Consider the following 8,262-nt stretch of genomic DNA (forward strand, 5'->3'; position numbering starts at 1 on the left):
TGCTTTTAGATATCTTTTTGCTGTCCCTTCAGAAATAGTCCAGAACCCTTAAGGACTGCAAACCCAGGTTGAAATTAAAAGCACCTGCAAGCCAAACCTGCAGATCATAAAGCAGTTCCAAATGACACCTGTGAGCCATTCAAAATATGGAGACAGCTTCAGCTCTTCCCTGTTGACTGGGTTGGGATTGGACCCTGCTAAGATTTCCAGTATTCTCTCAGGTGTGATGTTAGCTCTTTGGCCACTGTTACATACATTCCAGTCTCTGGAATTTCCCTCTCTTCCAAGAATTCAAAGTTAGTGCATATTTTCTCACACAACTCTTTCAGACTCTTAGATACGAGTCCCTAAGCCAGGTCAGAAATCACTGAACAACATCTTATTACTGAGAGTTGATTTCTCCTCTCACTTCTTTCCACTTCTCACAGCAAGTCCTGCTTACCCAAATAATACAGTCTTTTCCAAGCCTATGGCAGTTTTGTTACAAATGCTTGACTTTTTCAGCCATTTTTTTGCATGTTTAGCAATGAAGACAACAGTGGCCCATCTCTTGGTAAGGACATTTCAGTTAAACAGGTTACCAAAGGCAGAGGAAGAGCAATGGAAGGCTGCAAACTATATCCAGTGAAGATTTATCATAGGATGTCTCTTCTGTGCACTCAGGCCCTTTGCTTTCACATCAATACTGAGTACTTTGCTGATGAGCCAACCTAAAACTTTCAATTTGATATGCTACGTATCACAGTCAGCCCACACTGGTCCCAAGAGACCTGTGTGGCAAATCTTAAATAGAACTGGGAAAGCTCCAGTGACAAAGAAGTTTAATGCCACCTTGCTTGTCTAAAGCTCTGCAGGGCTACAGCTGGAAGTAACGTTATTGTGTCTAGCTGGTGAATAGTCTCAATAATGCAATACTGGCAATAGCCATTTCTAACTTCTTTGGGCTCAGTCAGATGCTTATTTGGATCTTAATCTACTTTTGAGTCTCCTGAGGATTTTACTTTTAAGATTACTCTGAACTCAGCTTCCCATTTAACATTCTCAGAGCAATCCAGGTATGGTTTTGCCAAAACCCACTTTGACATGGTCATATTTGGTATCTGCATCCAAAAGTCACATATTAACAAGTCTGCAATTTTGCATGTGTAAAGCAGGGTGTCCATTTAAATTGTGCTCTTTAAGCCTCCCTGCTCCAGTCTTCAAGACCTCCACATATTTCATCACAGCAGTTCATAAGCTGTCCTGACCAGCTCCTTCCCTGTGGAGCGTTTCCTGAGAGCGCTCATCCAGCCATGTCTGGGAGGTGCAGGATGCACAGCAAAGCAGACTATCTCTCAGGCTACTGGCCTGACATCCCTGCTCCCCCTCGCCAAAGCCCTTTGAGGCTCCTGAGACCCCACCAGAAAATTAAAACGGTGACAACTCTTTGGAGCAGCAGTGGATCAAGACTGCCACCAGAAGCATGCAAAACCCTGCTGGCTGTCCCGTCCCTGTCCTCAGTAACCTCTGCTTCCTGCCCAAGGTAACTCGATTTCCTGTAGCTGTGTTTATACAAAATAAAGAGGAAACATTTTCTGTTTGTATCTGCTGTTCTAATAAGCCCTGAGCTGTTTATCACGATTGATACTGTTACGTTCCCTTCCAGGTGGCAGAGGCGCGTCACGGGGGACAGCCTGCCGCGAGCACCTACGGGTGGAACAAGCCTGTCACCCCAAAGGTGTCTGGAATGGGGAGGAACTGTTCAGCCTCTCCTGCACATCCTCTCCTCCTCCCTGGCAGCTGGAGGAGAGTTTCCCTGCATGAGAGTATCACCCCGAGTGCAGAGACACTGCACAGAGGAAGGACAATTCTAGCTTGGGGCTGAACCAGGACCTGGCATTAAGCCATAGCATAAGAAGGTGGGAAGGGCTCTCTGGAGAGCCCCTGTCCAGCCTCCTGCACCAGGCAGGGCTAACAAGTAGGGCAGGGTGCTGGCATGTGTCAGCCCACTCTGTAGTTCCCAGTCCCAGAGTCCCTGGCCTGGTGGAGCCAGAATCTCTTCCTAGGGGATGTCCTCCTGAGCTCAGGGTTCTCCAAGGGAGGCTGCAAGTTTTGCAGAGAACGCAAACTCATGTAAAGGCCTCATCCTGTAGCCACAAGTCATCAGCTCTGTCTCCCAGATGCAGGACAAGCTGGGGTTAAGATAAACCCATGGCAAGCCAGCCCGCCAGCCAGCCACTAGTGCTATCCCTGCTCAGGCCCCCAGGGACCCACAACCCACCCAAAGCTAAAACCAGCAATCTCGGGGAAGAAGGTCTCCTCACAGGTTAGATCATCAGCGCTTCCTGCCCCCGCAACCACCGAGCACCATGGAAACATTTGAGCATCACATCCCACCCACCAGGAAGGGCAGCGCGGGCGGTCACCGTGGCCCTGCAGGATACACAGGACCTCTCCAGAACGGGCAATACACCGGCCTGCAGCAGCATGGGGGGAGCCCAGGCCGTGGGTGCCAGATGGCACCCTCAGCACCATCCCAAGCATTCTCCCGGTCACAGGGAATGGGCACTGCTGCAGGATCGGGCAGGCACCTTGCTCAACAGTGGGGAGGAAGGAGTTTCCAAAAGGTCCTCAGCTCAGCACAGGCCATGCTGACAGAGCACTCCACCACCCTTCGTGGAAAGAAGGACCTTATCTCCCCCCAAGCCCTCACCACCACCAGATGTGATTCACCCATCCCAGCAGAAGAGTCATTTGCAGAATGCAAATATTTATGAATCACCTGTGGGCCTTGCTGTCTCCAGGCTGTTTTGGAAGTATCACACCACGTTCTCACAATGCCACACTGTCCTGGCAGGCGAGGGTGCTAACATTGCAGACTACAAGACCTCCTGGCAGCACTGTGTGGCAGAGCCAAGGAACACAGGCAGGACACAGGGACACTGGCTTAGTTGAGTGTTAGTGGTGTATGTGCCACGGGGTTCGAGCCTGGAGCTGCCCTACCTACAGCCAGGACCTGTTGTTCAGCTCTCTTTGTGCCACCAAAGAACTTTTTCATGTGGTTGGAAGACCTGTGGCTTCATTCAGCATGGAGACCCCTGCCAATGTCCATACAAATCCTGAACCTCCCCACAAGCCTCTGGCCCCTGTCCCTTTTTTCAGCTTCCTTCTTTACTGCAGGGTTAGTGTAGCCACACCTTTTCTCTTCTCTGCTCCCCTTCAGCTAAAAATGTCCCTGTAACCATGCCTTCACTCACAAACTGCACACCGAGAGTCAATTCAGACCAGTGTCCCCAAGATACTAGGCTCTGAGACAAAGGAGATTATATCTGTGAATCTAATTTCCTTATGAAGTGAAAGGATGCAGTCTCTGCTCATCCAAGCGGAGCTTGAGGAGCCCCAATGTAGTTCCTCCCTTCTGTGTTGTCAGTCCCCATACCCGCCTTTACCCAGTTCCCGCCTCCAGGCAAGGAGTTCAGGGCATTTCCCACTCCCCAGCACTTGCCACAGGACCCATGTGTCCTTACCTCCCTCCCAAACACAGCTGCTGGCTGCTCACCCAAGTCACTTCTCTGCCAGGTCCCAAAATCTTGCAAACACAGCCACTGCAGTGTTCATGTTCCTCAGCTTCCAGGTCCCAGGCCAGCAAAGCAAAGCTCTGTGGCAAAAGAGAAAGATGTTATAACCTTGCTTACAAGGTATTGGAAGTATTTCTACAGAACAGCTCTCCCCTCCCTCCAACAATGGAACGTAGCCACCTCCGGGTGGGATAAACAGCCCGTACAATATTAGCTTCTCTGCCTCCTATTTTCTTCATCAGCAGTGCTTCTTTTGGGGCACTTGTAACTCTTCGCACGTGCTTCCTGTCCCAGCGCAAAGGGGCCTGGAGTGAACTAGCAGGGGACTCTCCCAAGCACAAGAAGCTCTTCCATGCTGCTGCTCGCAGCCTTTCCTGCACCCTTCAGCTTCACCAGCCATTGCCCCAGCCTTTCACAGAAAACAACGGCTCCTCATCCCATCATTTTCTCCCTCTCCGCCACCAGTCACGTACCCTCCTCTGCCTGGGCACAGAGCCATATGCCATACAAGCTGCGTGGAGAGAAGCTGCCTTTAGAGATGTATCAGCTTTAGACACTGTGGTACATGGAAAATAGTTCCATTTCGGACATCACCCACATGCATACATGCACAATTGGCTGCCACCTGCCAGGGTTCACAATTTAAGCTATTTTTTGCCTACCACAGACACTGCCATCTCCAGTCAAGTTCACATTCCCTACATCCTTAGCATTGCCAACTACTTATTCCGATGTCTTAATATAAAGCAAGTATCTCCCTTGGAGGGAACTTTAAAATAGAGCACATTCTAGACTTGAGTTCATGCAAACATTAACAATGGTGAAGGAAAAACAAAAAAAAAGGATAACATGAAAAATGTGAGTCATCACAGATTGCTGAGAGGTCCTTGGTAACATTTGTAGATGTGCACGCACACACCCCATGATGCCACCATACATCAAAGTGCACTAAATGCTGACAAGAAACATATAAATCACCAAAACAAATAACAAAAATAACAATTTGTCACCTGGAAAGGCATCAAAAACATACAACCAGAAATAAAGAACAAAGAACAATACAACGCAGAGTGCAAACCACAGCTACAGATTTCAGCCACCAGCAAAGACTGCGTGGGAAAATACTGCCTGGGGACCAAACATATGTTACTCTGGGTGAAAAAGGAGTAACTACTCCCAGCTCCAAAATTTTCTAATTTCAAAGGGGAAACTGTCTGTGATGAAGACGACCCAGCAGTAAATAAAGCACAAGTGAACTGTCCCTGCAGTCTCAAACTCTTGCATGTCCCTGATGTGAAAAAGCTTGGTCTCAGGATGTGTGACAGGGCAACAAGACTCTATGCAATAGCTGGGAAATGCACTTTCTAGCAGGGCTCCATGAGGCTGCATCCTACTTGGCTACGGCCGTCTTCCCGCTCCGCATCTCAGACAGCTGCTGCAGCCATTTAGAGTGTCACACAGAGCAAGTGCCTCTGGCACGTGGAGTATGCAGCAGGCAGGCATCACAGCTCTCTGCCGCAGGTGCTTGACACCAGTCTGGGGCATGAGAGTAAGACACCCCAGAGTTATTCGTTCTCTGCCCCATGCTTGATGGCTTTGCCCCACACTTGTCAGGAAGGCAGCAGGTCTGAAGCCCCTCTGTCCTTGGGAAGGATGGACCTCACCTACTGCTCACTGGCTGCTCTCCGCTGTTAGACTAGACTTCTATAGACCCACTTCTTAAATTCTTCATAAAGTTTCATGTAAGGGACATCGTGTGTTCACCGTTTCTTACGTGCTTTTACGAGGAGGTCAGGTGGGAACCTGTCCCACCCTCAGGGAGGTACTGAGCCTGCCTGGGGAAAGGGCCCCAAGGCTTTGTGGGGAGGGCAGGGAAAGGAGTCCCAGGGGGAGCTGGGTGTCAGCCTGTGGCACAAGGACAAGCCTTGGGAGTGACAGAGACCTCGCTAGGGCAGCAGGGGTGCGTTGGTGGCTGGAGACAAGGTCCCGGCTGCGAGGACCAAAGTGGCCCTGCAGAGCACTGCGGGGAAACATTTTTATTTCTGTTATTGTTCTCCTTCCTTGCTCTGAGTTGTCTCTTACTAAAAAGAGGCATTTCTTTGTTTCTGTTCAGGCTTTCTTTTCCACCCACTGGCTCTGCATTCACACCGGCAATTTCATTTTTAACAAACATCAGACCTGTCCTCAACACGCACGCAAAGACTTGGTTCAGCCTAACGCCAGCAGCGCAGGTAGCTCCAGTCAGAAACACAAAACTAACAGAAGTTCTCTGCCCAAGTCCTCCAGGCCTTCTGGTTTTAGGCTTGATATTAGTGAATTAGCTACCATTGGAAATAAAAGTATTACGTCATGGTTATGATATGATTATATTCCATTTCCTTCCAAATGTAAACCTCAAACACTTCAAATGTCCTGCCTAAATTGCTGACAGTTTTATCTGCTCCGTGGCTGGCTGCAATTTGTATTATGTTTGGGTTTGCTCCATCTAAGGGGGGGGAAAAGTATCTGTCTATAGACATAGATAGTACTTATTAATTAATAATTACTCTCTATCTTCCCACACAGACTGCAGCTGGTCATTTCTAATGTCCCAGCCACAGCCATCTTCTCACAAGTCTTTTGCCGTACTTGCGCAACCGTGCCTCTTCCCCTCCACAGCCGTTTCCAGATCCTTCCGTGTGCTGCCCGCCCTCCCACGACCGATACAGGGCGTTGCTCCGTCGTGCTCAAAGGCACAGCCCCAGAGAAGGTTCCAGAGCTCGAGTATGTTACGTGGCTGCACGTCAACACCTTTCTTCTTATTAACACCCTTCCAGAGCTGTGCCACTGCTTCCCAAGCGTTTCAAGTATTACTTGAAGCAGGGCGTCAGGTAACTGCGCCCAGGCACTGGCAGCAGGTGTCTGTGAGGAGAGCTCGAGGCTGCCCCGCACCGGACACAGCCGGTTCCAGCCGGTTCTGGCCGCCTCAGTAACAGACCCACAGCTGGCAAAGCTGGTGGCGCCTCTGTGACAACATGTTCAAGGAAGGGGAACAGCAGTTCCCCGGCAGTGAGGGGAAAAAGTGTGAGAAACAGCCCTGTGACACCGAGGCAGAGGAGGAGGAAGGGGGAAGACGCTCTGGGCGCTGGAGCAGGGAGCCCCTGCAGCCCTAGGGAGCCCACGCAGGAGCGGGGTTATCCTGAAGGACCGCAGCCGGTGGAAGGACCCAGGCTGTGGCAGGGGAGAAGTGTGAGGAGGGAGGAGCTGCAGAGAGGAGCTGTAACGGACTGACTGCAGCCCCCATTCCCCATCCTCCTGTACCACTTTGGGGGGGGGGGCAGGTAGAGGAGTTGGGAATGAAGGCGTGAAGTTGAGCCCGCGAAAAAAGGGGGGAGGGGGGAAAATGTTGTTTCGTCTGTTTCTCACTATCCAAATCTCTTTCAATTGGCAATAAACTAATTTCCTTAAATCGAGGCTGTTTTGCCCGTGACAGTACTTGCTAAGTGATCTCCCTGTCTTTATCTCAACCATGAGCCTTTCCATCTTATTTTCTCCCCCATTCTGCTGAGGAGGGGGAACAAGAGGGCAGCCGGGTGGCCATTCAGCAGCTGGCCAGAGTCAACCCACCACAAGTACCAAGTATTATTTAAATTTGAAGCATGCAGAGGTGTGTGGAGTATTCATCTAGCAAGTTTAAAACGTGTCACTTCTATTGCATATTCCAGGTGAGAGTCTGAGTACTTTGACCGTGGCTCAGCCCTGCTCCCCCCAGGGAGGTAATCCGCTGGCCCTGTTCAGCACACAGAGACGCTGAGAGGGAAAAAACCAGCATTTCCATCTGCATCTCCAGGGGAGACACATTTGCAGTGCTGACAGGGCCTTTGGAGACCACGACCCCATGCAGTGGCACGGGGAAGGAGGAATTCCCGACAGACATGGTGCCCTGCTGACTCAGCAGCTTCGCACAAGGCTAGGGGGTTACTGGAAGTCAGCACGGGGCTTCACCTCCTCCCTGCTCCCTTTTACACTCAGCAAGAGAGCACAAAGGTACTTCAGGTTCACATTTCTGTGTTCAGTGTGCTCTTCAAGACCACAGGAAATAACACTTTTAAAAAGCAGGGCTACAAGGGGCAGCATATTTTTTTTCTCTCTTTTCTTTTTTTCACAGAGGAAATTAGAAATAAAGAATGAGAGGAGTAAAAGTGGTTAAAGAAAGACTGAATTTCCAAACCAGTTATGTGAAGCATACTGCTAAGAGGCAATTCAATGGTTCTACAAGAGGTTTTCACACCCTAAGAGCAAAAGCAAAGGGTTCAGCAGTGGTACCAATCTTGCAAAGGGTAAAAATCACTAGAAAACAGTCGCAAGAAAACAAAGGAGAGCAATTTGGTCAAAAGTAAGAGCTCAAACTTCCCAAGAAGGCTGTACAAAGAAGCAACACTTGCTGTCTAAGTAAGGTTCCTGGACAGTCAACGATTTAAGACAATAAACATTGGTTTCTTTTCTCTAAGCCGTGTCCCTCATTCATATAACCTTATTCTCTCTCTCCAGAGGGCTCAGTGTACTGATTCCACCTGGCTGTGGGCTGGTGGAGGGGGGAGACTCACCACTGTCACCATTTACTTATGCACTTTTGACACTGGTCGTAACCCCAACATGAGCACTGCGGAGAAATTAGCAAGCTTTTCTTCACAGTGTCCTATAAAGTTAGGTGCTAAGCATGGTT

The sequence above is a fragment of the Calonectris borealis genome, chromosome 8, assembly GCF_964195595.1.
Source record: "Calonectris borealis chromosome 8, bCalBor7.hap1.2, whole genome shotgun sequence".
Classification (NCBI taxonomy): domain Eukaryota; kingdom Metazoa; phylum Chordata; class Aves; order Procellariiformes; family Procellariidae; genus Calonectris; species Calonectris borealis.